The following is a 21,047-nucleotide window of genomic DNA, read 5'->3' as shown; positions in this document are numbered from 1 at the left end:
AGGGACTGCCTACCCCCCTTGGAAAGAGAGCCACAGTGAGAAAGCCTTGGACCCAGACCAGGAGACCAAGAATCTTAGAGCCCTAACTGGTTTGGCTCAGTGGACAGAGCGTCAGCCTGCGGACTGAAGGGTCCCGGGTTTGATTCCGGTCAAGGGCATGTACCTTGGTTGTGGGCACATCCCCAGTAGGAGGTGTGCAGGAGGCAGCTGATCGATGTTTCTCTCTCATCGATGTTTCTAACTCTCTATCCTTCTTCCTTCCTCTCTGTAAAAAATCAATAAAATATATATTTTTTTAAAAAAAAGAATCTTAGAGAGGAGAGAGGCTTTGGAGACCAGCTAGTCCATCATTTACCCAACACTGGGACTTCCCAGGCACCCCCTCTGTGCCTCAGGCACAGGACAGCAGACGGGTCACTCCCGTCCCTGGTACTACTATTCCCATATGGAAACTAAAAGCCATTACACCCCTTTCCACTCGTCCTCGGTGTCATCGCTGTCCCCTGCCCCAAGCCTGGGTACTGTGTGGGTCTGGTTGCCCCTTTTAAGACTCTTAAGTTCCTGCCCGGCCAGCATGGCTCAGTGGGTGAGCTTTGACCTATGAACCTGGGGGTCATGGTTCAATTCCCAGTCAGGGCACATGCCTGTGTTACCGGCTTAATCCCCAGTAGGGGGCGTGCAGGAGACAGCTGATCAATGATTGTCTCCCATCATTGATGTTTCTCTCTCTCTTCCTCTCCCTTCTTCTCTGAAATAAAAATGTATATTAAAAAAAAAAAAGCCCTGACCGGTTTGGCTCAGTGGATAGAGCATCAGCCTGCGGACTGAAGGGTCCCAGGTTCGATTCTGGTCAAGGGCTTGTACCTTGGTTGCGGGCACATCCCCAGTGGGAGGTGTGCAGGAGGCAGCTGATCGATGTTCCTCTCTCATCAATGTTTCTAACTCTCTATCCCTCTCCCTTCCTCTCTGTAAAAAAATCAATAAAATATATTTAAAAAAAAAAAAAAAGACTCTAGCCCTAGCTGGTTTGGCTCAGTGGCTAGAGCGGCAGCCTGCGAACTGAAAGGTCCCAGGTTTGATTCCGGTCAAGGGCACATGCCCGGGTTGTGAGCTCGATCCCCAGTGGGGGACTTGCAAGAGGCAGCCAATCCATGATTCTCTCGCATCGTGGATGTTTCTATCTCTTTCTCCCTCTTCCTTCCTCTCTGAAATCAATAAAAATATATTTTAAAAAAACAACACAAATGTATTTAAAAAAAAAAAAAAAAAGACTAAGTTCCTTTGAAGAAAGGCTTGTATCAGACACAGAGGAGGGGCTGAATTAAATAAATTACCATGCAGCATCCCTGGCTGGTGATCACCCTGCCCCCACCTGAACCCTCCCGGTAATGAGCACTCACTACTTCCCCATGGGCTGCATCCCTGAGGGTCAGGTGGTAGGTTGGGCTCTTTCTTCTGCAGCTGCTCAGACCTAGTATCACCGCTTCTCCTGAGACCAGAAAAAAGCCACAGATGTACCAGAGAGCCAGGTACCTGCCTTCAAAGGCAAAATCTTTTTTAAAAATTTGTTTTTGTTGATTTCAGAGAGAGGAACGGAGAGGGACAGAGAGAGAAACATCAATGATGAGAGAAGGTCATGGATTGGCTGCCTCCTGCACACCCCATACTGGGGATCGAGCCTGCAACCCAAGCATGTGCCCTGACCAGGTAAAGAACTGTGACCTCTTGGTTCATAGGTCAGCGCTTAATCACTGAGCCACGCCAGCAGGACCAACCCCAGCTGGGCCATAGGGGAAATCTTGAAAAGGGAGATTTCTCTTCCCAAAGGGCATGGGGAGGGCCACAGAGGAGAATCCAGCCTAGCCGGGGGTTGAGCTCACAGCACAGTGTGTAGCTGGGTGGGGCCTTACCCCATGAGACCCTCTGCGTGTCGGGTCAGGAGAGTCTGGGAGAGGCTGGCCGGGTACTATGCCAAACCACAAATGGCATTTCAGTGCCATGGTATTTCCCGGAGTGTTCACGTGTCATCGTGAGTTAAGGGATGTGCAGTGTCCATGTGTGTATGTACATGTCAGTTTCTGTATCTGTTTTTTTTTTTTAAATATATTTTTACTGATTTCAAAGTGGGAGAGGGAGAGAGAGAGAGAAACATCAATGATGAGAGAGAACCATTGATCGTCTGCCTCCTGCACGCCCCTACTGAGCCTGCAACCCGGGCATGTGCCCTGACCGGGAATCAAACCAGTGACCTCTTGGTTCCTGGGTCAACGCTCAACCACTGAGCCACACCCGGCTGTGGGTGGTCCAACCTGGTTCGGTGACGCTGCGGTCTTGTGTCTGAGCGTGCCTGCGTGCACGCATGCATGCGTGTTGACAATGGAATGAAGCCTATGTGAGGGACTGTGTGTTTTGGGGTGTTTAAAAGCCGCATCTGAGTCCGGGTCTGGATGACTTGGTGTGCGTGTGAGTGTGTGTTGCACATGTACCCCCCAACCTGGCTCCATTTCCCTCGATCCCACGGACACAGGCGGGTCCTCGGCTGGCTGAGCGTGTGGGACGTGTGGATAAGTCACTGGTGTTGACGGGCAACCTCAAGAGCCTTTGTCTGGTGCCCACTCCCCATGGCCCCTAAAGTCCCCACCCTGGCGGGACCCCGGCTGTCCTTGCTCCAAACGGCCTGCCCCAAGGAGTCCCTTTAACTCGCAGCCCCTTTCCCAGCCGGGGGGCTGAGAGTTGGGGGATGTTCATCTCGGGGAGTTTTTGTTCCGCCTCTGAAAGGCCTCAATGGCTGGGAACACCATTCTAATTACAGGGAAGGCAGCTTATGTGGGCGACACAAAGGGCCGTGGTCTCATAGCGGCTCCTTCCATCCGTCAAACAAGGCCGTCTAATGACGGGCCGAGAGCGTGAATGCCTAAAACAAACCCGAACAGGAGGGAAAATAGAGCACCGGGGGCTTCAAATATATTAAATTACCCGATGAGGAGGCTTGGCTTTGCAGAGGGGGTTGGAGAGGCTGTGAGCCCCCTATTCACGTGGTGGGGAGGGGTCAGGAGGTCGGGAGGGGGGCGCGGAGCCCCGGCCCATTCTCATGCTAACACCCGGGACACACTGCAGGCCTACTGGGCTGGAAAATAGAAATGAATTTGCCATAATCCTCATCCTCCTCCCCTCCAGCTCAGGAGAAGTATCGCCTAATTGTGACTCCTTAGAGCCCGCTGGGCATGGGGACCTGGATACACCCCCACACCCCAGGGCCTGTGTCCCTTGGCCTTCTCACCCCTCCCTCCTCTTTCAGGGCCTGGCCTGGGGGGAGGGGTTCAGTGTGGGGAGAGTGGGGGGGGGAGGGAGGGGTGCAGGACCCATGAGTGCACACATACTCACACTCACCTCTTGCGAAGGTGCAATTATCCACAATTACCCCTTTCTAAGTGGGTACACACACTATTTGCAGACACAAAATATCCCTTCCCTCCTCTACACACTCCCCTTCACAAGCACACGTTTTTTAAAAAATATTTTTCTGTTAATCCTCACTTGAGGACATTTTTCCATTGATTTTTAGGCAGAGTGGAAGGGGGGAGGGGGAGCGACAGAGAGAGAGAATCATTGATGTGAGAGAGACACATGGACTGGTTGCATCCCACATATGCCCACACCAGGGCCAGGGAGTGAGCCTGCAACCGAGGTACGTGCCCTTGACCGGAATCAAACCCGGGATCCTTCACTCCTCGGACCAACGCTCTATCCACTGAGCCAAACCAACTAGGATACAAACACACATTTTTGTAGGCACAAAATTTTTATTGATTTCAGAGAGGCAGCGAGAGGGAGAGATAGAAACATCAGTGATGAGAGAGAGCCATTGATCGGCCGCCTCCTGCACGCCCCCTACTGGGGATCGAGCCTGCAACCTGGGCGTGTGCCTTTGACCGGAATCGAACCCAGGACCCTTCAGTCCACAAGCCGACGCTCTATCCACTGAACCAAACCAGCTAGGGCTATAGGCACAAAATTTGCAGACCCACTCGCACTTCTGGGTGGACCAATACACACAGACCTCCCACGCTTTCACGGGTACCCATAGCCACGCATTTTTTCTCGGGTGGCCACATGCTGCTTCCAGACATGAACACACACCCACATGTAACCTTCCGATGTGCCCCTATCCACCATCTCCAGCAGGTCCCAGGTCTGACAGCAGAGGAAGCAGGCTGAGAAGACCGGAGAGACAGCCCTTCCCCCCCAGAGCCAACCCACCTCTAACTGCCCCTGGCTAAGTCTCCCACCTGGGCCTAACTTTCCTACTATTAAAACAAAATGCTTGGCCCGGCCGGTGTGGCTCAGTGGTTGAGCATCCACCTATGAAGCAGGAGGTCACGGTTGGATTCCCAGTCAGGGCACATGCCCAGGTTGCTGGCTCGATCCCCAGTAGGGGGTGTGCAGGAGGCAGCCGATCCATGATTCTCTCTCATCATTGATGTTTCTCTCTCCCTTCCTCTCTGAGATCAATAAAAATCTTTTTAAACAACCGAAGTGCTTGGACTAAATGGTCTAGAAAACCCCTTGCAGCTTAGAAGTTAGGGGCCAAGTGTCAGGGGCCACCCCCTTCCCCACCCGCCCCTCCCCTGCCTCACACACTTAGGTGTGCGCACAGGCGCTGCGCAGCGTGCACGGATTCTCCCCAGGGTCCGCCTGGGGGTTTGAGCCGCTGGTGGCCCCGCCGCCCCGTCCCCTCCCTAAGCCGCGCCCACTCGTGGCTCTGTCGGCCCCACTTTGCAGGTTTGGGACACAGGGGAGTCAGGTGTGGATCTGAACCACCGAGCCCCACGGTGTGGCGCCCCAACCCCAGAGAGGCGGGGAACACGCTCCTCCCCGGCCCAGAGCTCCCCCTGCCGGCGGGTCTGGACCAGAGGCGTCCGGAGGCCCGAGGAATGGATGCGAGGAACTCTGGGACCTGACCCATGTGACCCTTGGACCTGACCTGAAGAATCCTTGTCTTGGACCTGACCTGAAGAATCCTTGTAGTGGCACTTACTCCCCGCTCACCCCGCCCCCCCCCCACACACACACGTACTCGGGTACTCGGCTCAGCCATAGGGAGACTCAGGGACCCGCTGGCAGGGTGGAAGAGAGACTGCGAAGGTAAACTGGGCCGAATGAGTGCAGGAACAGCAAGGTCCACCTCACAGTCCCTTCACCCTCTCAGTCTCCAGGAACTCCCCTCTCTCCCAGCACCTTGTAGACAGCCATGGTGTGCAGACAGCCATGGGGTGCAGACAGCCAGGGGTGCAGACAGCCATGGGGTGCAGACAGCCATGGGGTGCAGACAGCCAGGGGTGCAGACAGCCAGGGGGTGCAGACAGCCAGGGGGTGCAGACAGCCAGGGGGTGCAGATAGCCATGGGGTGCAGATAGCCAGGGGGGTACAGACAGCCATGGTGTGCAGACAGCAAGGGGGTGCAGACAGCCAGGGGGTGCAGATAGCCAGGGGTGCAGATAGCCAGGGGGTACTTGTCTGGAGGGCAGGCCAGAGTCAGGGTGGGCTCACCTCGGCCCTACGCCGGCTGCTGGCCAACCTGCGACAGTCAGCCTCAACATTTCCATCTGTGTTATGGGGAGAAAAACAGAGCCAGGAAGACGCCCCAGAAAGAACTGGAACCTTCCCCCGCCTCATGCAGAAAAGGCAGGGATCCCCTGAATCCCCAGAAGACCACCGCTGGGGCCCCGCGGTGAGCAGAGGCTGCATCTGACCTTTGTCCTTGGAGGGTGGCGCCCAGGCCAGGGCTGACCATGGGGGCAGGATCCCCAGCTGCCGTGGGCGGAAGGGGGTGCAACTGCAATCCTCCAGGCTTGGCACCCAGAGGCTAACTGGTGGCGGGCATCATGGGGGCACGTCTGCAGGCTGGGCTGAGAGGTTTCACAAAACACGGAGGGAGATCCCTCCCCACTCACCCCAAGGGGCCCCAAGTATCTGCCACGTGGAATACCCAGGGGCCATCAGTAATTCCCACAGCGGGAGGGGAGGGGAGACAACAGGCCTCCCGCGTCGGCTACACGCCCATCTCACCCAGGGCTTCTCACGGCTCCCTCCCTGGCCCTAGCCCTGCTGGACTCCCTCCGAGCTCCCCTTTCCAGGCTACTCTACGCTGAACCCCACAAGCCCCCCCACACACTCCTGGCACCTGGCACAGGGATGGGGACACTGCTGTGGGGCCACTCCTCTGGAAGAACCAAGATGAAGTGGGAGGGAGGGAGGAAGAGGGAGAGATTGGGGGCCGCAGTCTCGCTCCAGGGCCTCGCCCCAGTGTTTCCCCCGAACAGCCGTCCAGGCCTCAGCATGGATGCGCCCTGGCCCTGAGGGTAAGCAAACCAATCAAAGAGGGACAGCAGGGATGGAACCCAGGGCGTGGCTGAGAAGAGTGGAAGTGGGGGCTCACACAGGAGGGGGCTGAGCCCTTATTGATGCCCAGAGTGCGGGCTGTGCCCCGGTGGCTGGTCCCAGATTCCAGTGTTCGGGGAGGATGCCCAGGGCCCGCTGCTCCTACCCCTCCAACCCCTCGCCCCGTCAGCCACCCTGAAATCCACGCACCCCTGTGGAGGCGCCCCCATCCAGGCTACGCAGGCATCCAACACAGAGGAGAGCAACACATTCGAATTCCAGAATTTCCTCCAAATGAAATAAAGCCGCAGGAGGCGATGCTTAGCTTCTCTAGACCCTGGGTGGGGAGTAAACGCCAGAGGAGAAGGGGTTTGTTGGGTGTCCTTTGGGGCAGGAGGGAACCCCTCCACCCAGTGGCTCAGGCCTGGTGGCCCTGGTCTCGGGAAGGAAGACACCCGGCTGACTCCGCCGCCACAGGCGAGCCCAGGTGGGCTGGAGGCGGCCCAGGAGCCGCAATGCAAAAAGCCACTGAGTCCGGTCCACCATGTGGCCCCAGAGGCCAGCAAGGGGAAGTTCGGGCCATTCCTACGGAAGTCATTCTCCCTGTTCTAATGCAAATGGCTCACCCCATCAATTACTTCCCCTTAATCACCAAGAAAAAAAAAATGGGATCTTGTGTGTTTTTTTTTTCTAGAATATTCCAAAGAAGAGCAGCTGTCTTTGGGCGAATCCCTGCGGAACTGGGCTTGTTTTTGGGGGGGGCATGATGGTGCTCTGGGGGCTCCAGAAAGATCTCTTCGGGCCTGGCGCCTGCACGGTGGCAACGAAGGTGTGTGTCTGGGGAGGGCGACTCGGGGCCACTGGCGAAAATCGCAGCACCTCTGCAACAGTCTCAGGTTCTCAGAGTCCCTGCGCCCCGCCAGCCCTCCAGGAGAGAGCCCAGTCCCCCCACCTCCCCCGCAGGCCTCCCCTAAAACCAACCCGGCACTTCCGTCAGCAGTACAGCAGGACCCCAAAGATCCAACCCAGTCGTTGGCGAAAGATTGGAGGCTGGATTCTCTGAGGCCACCTGCCTTCAGTGTAAAGGGAACAGGCTAAGAAACCCCCAAATGCAGCCATGTCCCAAACACCCCGGATTCCTGAACCCTGCCGGACCTTGGCCTGGAGCCTTACAAGGGGCGGCTGCAGAGCCGGACTTTCAAAGGGCCTCCAGGCTTCTGTTTGTCAAAAAAAAAGAGAAGAAAAAAGAGAGAGAAGGAAGGAAGGAAGGAAGGAAGGAAGGAAGGAAGGAAGGAAGGAAGGAAGGAAGGAAAGAAGGAAAGAAGGAAAGAAGGAAAGAAGGAAAGAGGGAGGGAGGGAGGGAGGGAGGAAAAGAAATCGGGAGAGCGGAATGAAGACAAAGCGATTGGAATATTCAGCTGGCAAAATCTCCACGCCTAGCAACACTTTCATTTTCAGAACTGCCTGTGGCCCTCCCTACTCGGGTCTAGAAAACCGATCATGTTTCCGGGAAAATTCTACCCTGGAAAGCGCGGTGGGGGGGGGGAGGGGCGAACACAGGAGCCCTCAGGACGCAAACGCCCTTAAACTCACTGCTGTGACTTCGTGGGCACCAACCAATGTGCACGTGCGTCCCCACCCCACCCTGCCCCGTCAGCTCCCCCTTCTTTGCCGCCCAGCACCCTGAGGCCTTAGCTGCACCATGGGAAAGTGCCCTTCCGCCCAGCCAGGCCCAGAGGAACCACTGTCACTGGCCAGAGGTTTTGCAACTTGCGTTGCGGGATCCTTAATGCCCTTCTGTCCCGCATGCCCACATCTTAAGAGTCAGGCCCAGATGTGGGACCCAACTAGAGAGAGAGGGTGCCCAGGATAGGGTAGGGCTGGGGTGGAGGGTGTGGCTGGATTGGAGGAACCTCCCCGGGCAAGGCTGGCAGGCACCAGGGGCCACAGTTCACAACATTTTGTCCAGTGTCTGGGGGACCCATGGGGCTTTGCCCAAGTTCCCACAGGCCCCTGTGGCCGGGACACAAGAGAAGGCTCTCCAAAGACCAGGCATTCCACTTGCTGACTTTTCCTATCAATGAGAGAGACGTGGGCTATTGACCCAGCGGCCTCCGCCTCTCCGGCTATTGTTACAGTTCAATCACGCACTTGCGGGAAGAAAAGCGAGTTTATTTTAGCCTGGAGGCGCCTCGTGTTTCGAGTGCGCGCGCGCGCTTGTGACTCAATGGTGGTGGTGGTGGTGGTGGTTGTGGTAGGGGGGGGCGGATTCTGCAGCCACGACTGTGCAGATGCGTTGAGGATAGACACTTTCAAGAAAGGGGCCAATTTCCCTTCACAATGCGCGCTAAGTACCTGATCAATGGGGCTGGTGTTTATTCAAGAGCAGGTACTTCGGCATGGCGATTAGAACAGCCGCCCGCGCCGCCTCGCCAAGGTACTTAAAGCCGGGCAGGTGCAGCGCCGCGCGGCCGGGCGCACAAAGCCGGCGGCGCGGGGAGGGGCGTGAACGCGGCTGTGCGGGGGCCCGAGGGCGCGCTGCTCGCGGGAACCTTAGCCCTTTGTTCCTCCACTGAAGTCCATGCCACTTCACCGAGGGGGATCGGGGGAAAAACCTCCCCTCTAATCACCAAGAATTCCCCTCCATCCCTCCTCCCGGAGCCCAGCCGGTCAACTCTGGGTCTGGCAGGCGCGGGGACTCTGCGTGAGACCAGGCTCGCGTTTGCGTAAAAGAGCTACCCAGCTAGGTAACTAACTCATCAACTAGGAAAGAGACGGAACCGGGCCTGGGAACCGCGCGGCGCGCGGCGCAGGGCCGCCCCCGCCGCGGAGGCGCCACCGCTGGCGGAGCGGGCAACCTCGTGCTTTCAGGTTTTGTTTCAACTCCGAGGGGAGAAAATTGGGGTCTGTCTGTTTCCACAGCTTCCTGGGGCCAAGGTCGTGGGACAAACCCCATCTCACCCTCCGAGTGGCTCCACAATCCCCTAGGGACCCCCAGCTTGGGCTGCCTCGGCTGGGCGCGGAGAGAGCGCAGCTGGCGCGCAGGGGCCGTGGGGGGCCCGGGCGGGGTTCCCTGCTGCAGGGAAGAGGAGCGCGGAGGAGCGGAGGGTTTTCTGCGGGCCGCGGGGAAACCTTTGTACCAGTGTGGGCTTCCTCGGCCTGATCTTGGGGGCCTGCCCAGGTTGTCTGTCTGTCTGTCTCTCCTTTTTAATCGTTTTAAAACAACAACAACAAAACAAAAAAAATACAACAAGATCATTTCAGTCCGCGGAACCAGAGAGGAGAAATCTGTGTTTCAAACAAGTTCGACTCCCTTTGGGGAGAAAATTCTTTGAGAACAGGGGTTGGTGTTTCCATTTCCACCGCCAAAACCCCAACCCCTCTCCCGCTGCGCGCGGACTGAGTAGGAAGGAGATTGTAGATGTTGGCACCGTGGGGTTAGGATAAACTGCAGACATAAAAATCCCGATTCCAGGATGTCAACGCAAAACCAACACCTAACCCAGCCCATCCCCGGTGGAGGGTTGGGGGGCGGGGGAGGGCACACCGAGCCTAAAGTGTGGGTGGCCGAGATGAGTTTAAAAACATCCCCGGGGAAGCAAGCCATCCCCTGGCGTCTTCTGCCGGGAACTGAGTTAGGGATGGAGGCTGATGCGCCTTGCAAATAGCCTCCTAGCGTGAGAGCCGAGTCGTGGGTTAATGTCAGCAGAGGGTTGAGGAGCGCGGGACAGGGCCTCGCCAATCCCTATACTCCCAAAGGCACAAAGCCAGGACTGCCCGGAACTGACCCGGTGAGGCCTCTCCTATAACTCTCCCTGGAGCCTCAGATTTATAGCCAGGAAGTGAAAGATACATTGGAAGGGGCAGACAATGCAACCACAAAGCAGTGTTCATATTTTCTTCCTTTGGATATTTTCCCATTGATTTTTAAAGAGAGTGGAAGGGAGAGACAGAGAGAAACATCAATGAGAGAGAGACACACCAACGGGTTGCTTCCCACATGTGCCCCGACCAGGGCCAGGGATCAAGCCTGCAACCAAGGTATGTGCCCTTGACCGGAATCAAACCCGGGACCCTTCAGTCCGCAGGCCGACGCTCTATCCACTGAGCCACACTAGCTAGGGCAGCAGATTTCCTATTTTCCACACCAAAAAGCCGCAGAGGAGGTCGGGAGGAGGACCATCAATACTCACACCGTGACTGATTTTCTTGGCATTACAAATTCAGACTAAATCATAAAAATATAATGAATACAGGTTCCTGGGAAGGCAGCTAAGCTTGGGCGTGATCCTGGGCCTTGGGCCCCTCCGGTGAGCTTCCCCAGCTAAAAGTTTGACCTTTTCTAAGGAAGCCATGTGGGCACATGCATTTGGGGCGGTGTGGGCATCCTGGTTTCTGACCTGTGCGTCTCCCCGCAGACGGGCGGTCTGGTGAGTTTGGCTGTGAGGCCTGCCAAGCAGGAGCCCTTCCGGTGCCCCTAATTCCAATGTCACACCCGCCAGGGGCGGTACCCTTTCCATCAAGAGCTTATCTGATTTTGGAGTGAATTGGGGCGGAAATCTCCCCAATTTTGTTATTCCAGCTATTTTATCACCCAGGCATGCATTTCAGTGGTTTGGTGATCGACTCTCTACCTTCTGGAAAAGCGAGGAAGAGCTACCTCATGAACCTGGCACCCTCCCCATCACCAGCCCGGTGAATGGGGCAAAGTGGGTGCCACTGAGATTCAAGGTCTGCTCAGAGGGCACCAGCTAGAAGACAGGCTCCCTGACCTGTCCAGCTTGGTGGCCCACCTGCACCCCAGCTTCCTCCTCACTCCTGTAAGTCCCCCCAAAGACAGCACAAAGACAGCCAGCCGTCCAAGGGTAACCTTGTGGGGGAGCTCAGGGAAGCACGCCCCTCCCTGATCCTCTCCATCCTCCCTCTGGGTTTGTGATGAAAGGACTGGGGTTTCTTTTTACCCCAAGACCTTGACATGCAGCCCCAACTATGGTTCTGATGTCCACTTTGACAATGACCTTGGGGGAAGTCCCTCCCCACCTGCCAAGGGAGGCGGGTGATCCAGAAGGCTCCTAACATCTCTAACCTGGGGCTCTAAGAAGTATAAGGGGGCTCCTGCAGGCTTCTGGGGACACTTGGTTTCACCCCTAGAAATGTGTTTCTCTCTGAAACGCCCTTTGCTGGACAGTGTGGTAGTGGAGTTGGGAGGGCTGACCCTGACCCGGAAGCCAGGCTACTGGGGTTCAAATGGGACCCAGATCTGCCACTGACTACCCACGTGGCCTGGGGCCGCCTCCCTCAGTCTCTCTGTGCCTCAAGTTCATTATCTCTGGAACAAAGATTACTAACCGGTACCCACTTCCCAGGACCCTGGCGAGGATTAGCTGAGCCACGGCATGCAGAGCACTTAGAAGCCACCGGGCGCAGGCCAGCTGCTCCTAGGAGGTGCCCAGACCCCTGGATGCAACCTCACCCCGTCCCAGTCCCTGCACCACGGCCAGGATCCCACCCTCCCTGGGTCCTCGCCCCCCAAGAAGGGCGTGAGGCGAGGCGGGCGGAATGACCGCCTGTGTACCGTCTGCTTGATGAGCACTTTGCCTGAGGAATCTTTTGCCTCAGTCCTTCCCTTGTTCTCAAATCCGGAAGGAAGTTGAATCAGTCTCTCTCTCCCTTACTCCCTCCGCAGTCCCACCTGCAGGCAGAGAGAGCTCGCTGAACGCAGGCGCCTCCGGTGTTAGGGGAAGAGAGTGCTAGACCCCAGCCGATCCATCCCAGAGGCAGGGAGGGCTACAGTGCAAAGAACTCTGGACTTTTGGGGTTTCTTTCTCTCTCCGCACAAATGTCACACGCACAGATGTCAGCTCCCCGAGACCCAGGGGTTTCTGGTTTGTTCTCTACTGTACCTCCGTGGCCTAAAACACCGATGCTGGCACAGAACAAGTGCCCCGAAAACCGCTGTTCACTCTATGGAAGGAGGACGAAGGGTCCACTCACCAGCTCTGCCTCTCAATGCTCCAGTCTTTTCCGCCTCAGAAGGTGATGGTCAGGTTTTATAGCTACGAAAAGACACAACACAACACATTTCTGATTTCCCTCCTTAACAGTCTCCTGTCCAGCCTCTAACCCTCAATTAGCTACAGGGGCCTTCTTCCAACCCCCCCCCCCACATATACACATCTTAAATATGTTGTTATTGATTTCAGAGAGGGAGAGAGAGAGGTAGAAACATTCATGATGAGAGAGAATCATGGATCGGCTGCCTCCTGCACGCCCCTCCCTGGGGATCGAGCCCACAACCAGGGTGACGGGGAATCGAACCATGATCTCCTGGTTCATAAGTTGATGCTCAACCCCTGGGCCACACACATATACTTCTAAGTGGTTAGGCTCCAGGGCGGACAAGAGTTCAAGAGCCTGCATTTAATTCATCACCTTCAAATACATTGGGGATCCATGTTACCGCCTGGGGGGGCAGTTATCCACAATCCAGGCACCTTACCCCCCCCCCCTTATAGGCTTGGTTAAAGCATGCAGAGACCAACTGTGTCAGTTTTTCTTTTTTGGAGGAGAAGGGCTATTGCTTTTTGAAAATGCAAAGTGACAGTAACATTGTCATTAAAGGTGGTTACTGTTAAAATAGTAATAATGGCTTTCACTCCTGGATCCGTGTACCATGTCTCAGGCACCGGGCCAAGCACCACACCTTTTTTTTAATTAATTAATTAATTAATTAATTAATTAATTAATTTATTTTTAAATATATTTTATTGATATTTCACAGAGAGGAAGGGAGAGGGATAGAGAGCTAGAAACATCGATCAGCTGCCTCCTGCACGCCTCCCACTGGAGATGTGCCCGCAACCAAGGTACATGCCCTTGACCGGAATCGAACCCGGGACCCTTCAGTCCGCAGGCCGACGCTCTATCCACTGAGCCAAACCGGTTTCGGCAGCACCACATCTTATCTTCACAACAAACCCATGAGCTTGATTTACAAACCCATTTAGCAGAGGAGGACCGTGGAGATTTGGCAACAGTCACGTGATTTGTAAGGGAGCGAGCCAGGGTTTGAACACTCCAAAGGCGGCACTCCTCACCCCACCCTGTTCCTCCTTCTGTCTCTGGCTGATAAGGAAGGCCAGGTTAAGAACAAAGCTACAGTGTGTACAGTCAAGCACGCAGAGTCTAAACAGGCCTGCCCAAGTTCAAAGCCCGCCTGGTCCCCTTTCTAGCTGACACGGAAGGTACTTTACTTAACCCCTCTGTACCCATTTCTACTTCTGTAAAAGAGAGCTAATGACCAGATCTATCTCCTTTTAGGAGGACTAAATGAGTTACTATATAGTCATATTTTTTCTCTCTCAGTCTATTCCAGAGCAGTATCTACACCGCCCTTTGCTGCGTTAAATTGCCTCCTTCTACCCATCCATGAGTTGGGAACTTTGGCTATAATGAGTTGTCCAAGGTATCACAATACCCCAGGGAGAATCTTCCCACCAGGGAGGGAAAGGGTCTAGTAGTCTCTAGAGCATCCTTTGCAGATGGCTTTGCAGGAAAAAAAAAAATCATTTCAGTTTCCCTGTTTAAAAAGATGTAAACATCTTCCCTGGCTCTTCTGGCATCCGCTTGTCAGTGATGAATCATCTCCAGCGGAAAGACCTGCGCTAGGTAGGTCACCCGCTCCCTTTTTAGTCTACTTCCTGGTGGCCTCGCTGAGGCCTTGCAGGGGGGTGGGGGGTGGGGTGCTAGGTTTGATGCAGCGCCTGGATGCTCAACCCTCCACGCCCCCAGAAGACCCACTCAGATCCAGAGGGAGCCCTAGAGAGGCTGAGGGACTCCGTTATGGCATTTCTTCTTTTAAAAAAATTTAAAGCAACTTGCAAACTTTTCCTCCTGTCTTTTTTAAACATAGTACATGGAACCAGCCTTTTCCTGCGGGTTCTTGCTTGTGAATGAGACCTTGGAACAGAGGGAGGAGGCCCTGGGAGATGTTGCAACCAATGTTAAAATAATAATAATAATAATAATAATAATAAACCCTCAAGCCTCAATGTTTTTAAAATGTATGTGCGTGTTTTGTTTTTTTTTAATGACTTCATCCAGAGACTATTTCATTTCTTGTCTACGGAGCACTTGGCAGTGCAGCTGAAAGTGTTAAGAGAGGAAGAGATGTGGGGGAAATCTGGGCAGACTTCCTGGAGGAGGAAACACTTGCTAAAGTTTGGCGACATGGAGATGGGGAGGAGTGTATTCTTGAAGGCAGAAACTGCATCATGAGTAAAACCCCAGTAATGAGAAATTGGGGGGCGACGCAAAAGAGGGGAAGAGACGTCGAAGGGGAGCCGTCTGGCTTCAGGGAAAAGGCCATGTCCTCCTTTTACATTTGCTACTTCTAATGTGCTGTGAATTAAGAAAGCAGGTATCATGGATGTTAGAACCGTGTATAAAGCAGAAGTACACGAGTGACCTCAGAATGAAAGGCGGGGGAAGGGGACAAGGTTGGGGCCACTCAGAAGGTCTGTGCCCCTTTCAGCCTGGCCGTGTGCTGGTTGAGGGGGGAGCTACAAGCTAACACCTGTCGCCACACGGAATCCAGAACCAGGCCCGCAGGAACAGCAAGAGGCCCTATGGGCAGAAACAAGGACCCACTAAGGCCCCTGCCCGGCCATTAAATCACGGACACCCCCACCTCAGCTACCACCATGTGTCCCAGGACCTTAATGGAGGTGCTGGGGATGGTGGCAGGGAGGGATGCCCACACACCTCCAGCTCTCGGGGTCCGAGTGGGGGCTAGATTCTTACGTGGAGGCCCTTCTGGCCAAAATCTGCGACGGAGACATGGAGACCCAGAGGCTCACCGAGGAGAGCTGGGGGAGCCAGACGCCCGCGGGGAAGGCGGGCACCCGGCGCCCTCGCCCCGTGCGCCCCTCCCCAGGCCCAGAGCAGCAGCGTGCGTCCCGCAGGCCCGACGGGGCTGCTCTACCTCCCTCCGCCCGGGGCCCTGGTCGCCGCGCGCGGGGCGGGGGCGGGGCGCGAGGGGTGCGGAGGGACCAGCCAAGGCTTCTTACCTCTGCGCCGGCGTCCGTCAGTCCGACCGAGCTCGGCTTGCTGCTGGGATCGAGGGGCTAGGGAGGCTCCCACGGGCTCCGGACACGCCGACATCGCTTCGGTGGCCCGGAGCGAGCGGGGGCGCTGGGACCTGGGACAGGCGCCGCGCCGGCGGGAGGAGGCGGCTCCTGCGGGGCGCGCTGGGGCGGGGGCGTCTGCGGGGCCCCGCCCGTTAAGGCCTGGGGAGCGTTTATCTTGAAGAACAAAGGCGGCCGGTGAAGGCTCGGCGCCCCCCACCCCCGACCCCTGCCGGGCCCTGAACTTGAACTTGTACTTGACACTTTGTCCCGAAGGTGGCGCGGGCACCCCTCTGAGTTTGGACGGGACGCAAGGGCCAGCGCCGGTGCCATGGAGGGGGCGCCCTGTGCGCAAAGAGGACCTCCGGTGCGCCCCAGCCTGCCTTGGGCTGCCGGGTTCTGGGGTCTCCGCGGCCCCTCGAAGAGTCGGGGTGCAGACGACGCCGCGGGGTCTGCGCCCCCAGCCCCCACTCCCAGCCCAGCCTGCGCCCGGGGCTGCGCGGGGCCGGCGGGATTCTCTGCACGTCGCGTCGGCTGCCGCTATTCAGCCGCTAATTGAACGTTAATGGCAGGTGCGGATGAGGTCACCGGAGCTGGCTCTTCTCACACATTTTTCATGCAAATGCGCGAAACTCTAAACAAATTTAAGTAAAAAGCTCTTTGTGCTGCGCGCGCCTCAGTCCTCTCACTCCCGCCCGGGACCTGGGGCCCGAGCCCGCCGCCGGGAGGAGCGCGGCCCGCGACGGAAGCCGGGCTCCCGGACAGCGCCGCCTGCCGGCCGGGGGTGCAAACCCCGCCGCGCCGCCCGGGGCCAACGCTGCCTGGATGCCATGGGGCGGGGGTGAGGGACCTCTGGCTGGGGTCCTGGTACAGGGACAGGCTAGTGGGGAGGCAGAGTGGACAGGGGTTAGGTGTTGGCATCGGCAGCACCCACATCCATACCCATGGGCCTACCCTCTCCGTTGATTCAATAGGATAGCGCCTAGTTATGCGTACGGATGTCTGAGGGTGAAACCATTATTTAGGACACGAACAAGCCCTCAGAACAGCGCCTGGCACCAGAAAGTGTAGATTATTAATCTGGGGCTCAGGGCCCTGTGAGAACCCAATGCTGTGATTTTGCACGTGCATGCAAAAACTTGCCAGGCCCGGCCCGCGTGCTCAGTGGTTGAGCACCCACCTATGAACCAGGAAGTCGGGGTTTGATTCCTGGTCAGGGCACATGCCTGGGTTGCCGGCTCAACCCCCAGTGTGGGGCTTGCAGGAGGCAGCGGATCCATGATTCTCTCTCATCGTTGATGTTTCTATCTCTCTCCCCGCTTCCTTCCTCTCTGACATCAACAAAAATATATTTTTTAAAAAACTTGCCCGTGCATCCCATCCTGGTCAGCGCTGAGAGCCGCTCCCCAGCGGTGTGGCTTTGCAGATCTTAGCTTCCTGGAGCCTCCACTTCCTAGTCTGTAAAATGGGACTAGGGTTTATGAGGTCACTGTGAGGATTAAATGAGCAGACCTTTGGTGGAGCTTGAGGGGGAGTTTGGGGGCTGTCCTCACACAGTAGGACACCTGTGGCTGCCACCCTCAAGGCCAGCCAGCGACCTTCATTCTCTTACCCAAAGGACCCCAGCCCCGGTCAGGGAGACCGGCTCCCCAAGGCCTTGGGAGGTGTCTTCTCCTACCTCCCCACCCACGCCAGGGCCCCCACCACAACAATGCACCATGAATTGTCTTTGCTGGTGGCTGAGCCTCACTTCCTTCACCCAGGTCTTCCCAGAAAAACTGATGAGAGACGCGGATGGCTTTGCAAAGAAACTTTATTCATTGTGGGCTGGGGAGAGAGAGGCAGGGGGTCACAGGACTGGAAGGGGTCTCTCTCCTGGGACTTGGCCTATCCCTCCCTCAGGACCACTGGGAGGGAGAATGGGCCGGGGGGCTCACTGGCCTTGGGAGAGTCCCGATGATCCCAGGTGCCTGGGTGGGGTCTCCGCTCTCCAGCATCTGCTTCTGCAGCGTCAACCTTCCCCGTGTCCCCGTCAATCAGGCCAGCCTCTGGGAAGGCCCAGGAGTATCCTCATCTTCTTGCCAGATCCTTTCAAGCCAGGGCCCCAAAGAAGCAGCAGAGCCCAGCCGACCTGGGTCAGTGGTTGAGCATCGACCTATGAGCCAGGAGGTCACAGTTCCATTCCCGGTCAGGGCACATACCTGGGTTGCGGGCTCCATCTCGTGTGGGGCGTGCAGGAGGCAGCTGATCCGTGATTCTCTCTCAACATTGCTGTTTCTATCTGTCTCTCCCTCTCCCTTCCTCTCTGAAATCAACAAAAATATATTTTTTTTTTAAAAAAAAAGAAGCAGCAAAATCTGCAGGAATGCAGACAATCAGCAGCCCCCCTCCCACCAGGTGGAGACTCAGGCCTTTTCTGGGACCCAGCCCCCGCTCTGCAGCGCTCACTCAGGCTTGTCTTGATCAGCTGGGCTGCATCCTTGTCTCCAGGCCAGCACCCCTAGGAAGCCCATCTGGACAACCCCAGAGGAGAGGCAATAGTAACCAGGCCCCCCTCCTCCGCCCAGTCCAGCTGGCGCGGTGTGGCACGTAGATGGCATTGGGTGCAGCGAGGGAGGACCCGGGCGAGGGACTGTTAGGGGCGACCTTGTAAAGGAGGGGTTAATGTCTCTATGTATGGGGTTGATGAGGAGGGGATGCAGCTTGGAGACTTCCTCTAAGTGGCCACGCCAAACAGGATCTCCTTGGGGTTAGGAGTACGGACCTTAAAGAGATTTGGTTTTGAATCTCAGTTCTGGCACGTATAAGCTGTGTGACTAGGGACCTCTAATGGAACTTTTTTGGGCCTCAGTTTCCTCATCTGTAAAATGGGTGTACCAATGGGACCCACAGTGCATGTGGTTATAAAGCATCGGCTTGGTGGCCTAGCCTGTGGTTGTTCTTAATGCTTCTTCCCTCCCCTCTCCATAGGCCCCACAGCTGATTTGGGTGACAATAGCTCCTACCCAGACCCCAGGAGCCCCCCATGGATTTCCTAGGCCCCTCCAGGCGGCTCCTCGATCCAGGTGGACAGCGCGCCTCTGCCCCCACTCCGCCCAGGCCATCGGGGCCCAATGGAGAGCCCTGAGCTGGCCTGTGAGCTGGCCTCTCTGTCCCTTTTCTATTTGGGGTGAGGCAGGCAGGAGAGACATCAGCCTCACCGGCAGAATGATTCTCTCTCGGGACACACGCTGCTTCTGCAAACAGGGCCCTTCACAGCCCCTACCCGCCCTGCCTACCAGTCCCCCAGCACAGTAGCACCTCTATTGGGCTGTGGTGGTTGGGGGACACCTCCCCGCCCACCGGCCCACAGACCAGCATGCAACCGGAGTGGGGCGTGGCCAGGCTTCCAAGGGTCCCTCCACAAAACGGGGGGCTCCTGAAGGCAGAGTTCAACGCCTTCTCATCTGCTCACAGAGACACAGGGAACCCCTCGCAGGCCTCTCCCAGGAGCTCGGACAAGCAAACAGGCTGAACATCCGTGAAACTGGAATCCTGAGCCCCATCTAAGCTGTACCCAGAGATACTAAGCCTGGCACTGAGTAGGCTTTTTAAAATGCACCATTGCAGCCAGGATGCTGAAGTGTGATTGGCCAGCAGACAATGGGCTGTGGTGGGGTTTCTGGCTGTTTTTCCTGCAACATCCCCAGCATCCTCAGAGCTCCTACCCCAAGGTGGTTAACAGAAGTTACCACCCTGGCCCATTTGGCTCAGTGGATAGAGCGTCAGACCACAGACTGAAGGGTCCCGGGTTCGATTCCGGTCAAGGGCACATACCTTGGTTGCAGGCTCTATCCCAGCCCTGGTCGAGGCCCATGCGGGAGGCAACCAATCAATGTGTCTCTCTCACATCAGTGTTTCTTTCTCTCTCTCTCCCCTCCTCCTCCTTTCCACTCTTTCTAAAAATCAATGGAAAAATATCCTTGGGTGAGGATTAACAAATAATAATAATAATAATAATAATAATAATAATAAAGGGAAGGAGCAAATTTAAATAATTAAATTTAAAAACCACAGACGTGCCCTGACCGGTTTGGCTCGGTGGATAGAGCATCGGCCTGCGGACTGAGGGGTCCCAGGTTCGATTCCGGTCAAGGGCATGTACCTTGGTTGCGGGCACATCCCCAGTGGGAGGTGTGCAGGAGGCAGCTGATCGATGTTTCTCTCTCATCGATGTTTCTAACTCTCTATCCCTCTCCCTTCCTCTCTGTAAAAAAGCAATAAAATATTAAAAAAATAATAATAAAAATAAAAACCACAGACGTTATGCCTTTTATGTTTAATAACCTATTTAAATTTTTCCTTTTTTAGCTGTTTGTTTCTTTTAAATATATTTTATTGATTTTTTACAGAGAGGAAGGGAGAAGGTAGAGAGTTAGCAACATCAATGAGAGAGAAACATCGATCAGCTGCCTCCTGCACACCTCCCACTGGGGATGTGCCTGCAACCCAGGTACATGCCCTTGACCGGAATTGAACCTGGGACCTTTCAGTCCGCAGGCCGACGCTCTATCCACTGAGCCAAACCAGTCAGGGCTTAGCTGTTTTATTTTATTGAGTTTATTGGGGTGACATTGCTTAATACATTAAATAGGCTTCCGGGGTACAGTTCTATAGCACATCATCCATATGTGGTATTGCGTGCTCACCCACCTCAACTCAAGTCTCCTCCCATCGAGCCTTTCTCAGTTTTTCAGTAGCAGTACCCACAAGCATGGAAAGAAAATACAACACTACAGAGAGTTCACATCCACCTGCATTTCCAGAAACTCTTCAGACACATGAGTATACTCAGGGCTGACTTCTAAACACACACACACAAATGAGCCCAGCCGGCGTGGCTCAGTGGTTGAGACCAACCTATGAACCAGGAGGTCACAGTTCCAATTCCTGGTCAGGGCACATGCCCGGGTTTCGGGCTCCATCCCCAGTACGGGGCGTGCAGGAGGCAGCTGATCCATGATTCTCTCTCATCATTGATGTTTCTATCTCTCTCTCTCCCTCTCTCTCTCTTCCTCTCTGAAATCAATAAAAAAAAAAATTTTTTTTTTAAAATAAACACACACAAATGAGATCACACTCTACTTCCTGTTCTGCAATTTAGTCTATTCTCCCAAGAGTATACAGGGTGTCCCCAAAAATGTATACACACTTTCACAGCTGGTAGCTCAATTTTGAAAATGAAATGTATTTTAATAAACACTGCCTTCATAATTATTCAAAGGACACCTGTAACTGGCCAATCTTCCCCACCAGCTTAGAGAGAGACCCGCCACACTCATTTTCATAGCTGCATAGTATTCCACACTCTGAATGGCCCACAGGTTCACTTCCAATACTTCACATTCTTTTTTTTTTTTTAATATATTTTATTGATTTTTTACAGAGAGGAAGGGAGAGAGATAGACAGTTCGAAACATCGATGAGAGAGACATCGATCAGCTGCCTCCTGCACACCTCCTACTGGGGATGTGCCCGCAACCAAGGTACATGCCCTTGACT

At 55.4% G+C, this 21,047-nt stretch overlaps 1 long non-coding RNA gene across 1 annotated transcript in view; it reads right to left on the bottom strand.

Moving 5' to 3' along the window:
* The window catches only part of LOC308239189, a 56,849-nt gene extending 41,053 nt beyond the window's left edge, over nt 1–15,796 (bottom strand). The window contains exons 1-2 of the long non-coding RNA XR_013959712.1: nt 15,450–15,796; nt 12,376–12,437 (exon numbers count right to left, since the gene is read on the bottom strand). This is a non-coding gene — a long non-coding RNA (uncharacterized lncRNA). The remainder of the gene's footprint in view (nt 1–12,375; nt 12,438–15,449) is intronic.
* Between the last annotated feature and the right edge of the window lie 5,251 nt (nt 15,797–21,047).

Source organism: Plecotus auritus (assembly GCF_963455305.1).
Source record: "Plecotus auritus genome assembly, chromosome: 15".
NCBI classification, from domain to species: Eukaryota; Metazoa; Chordata; class Mammalia; order Chiroptera; family Vespertilionidae; genus Plecotus; species Plecotus auritus.
Note: the sequence above shows the minus strand (reverse complement) of the source record. Positions and strands in the feature narration are given on the sequence as shown.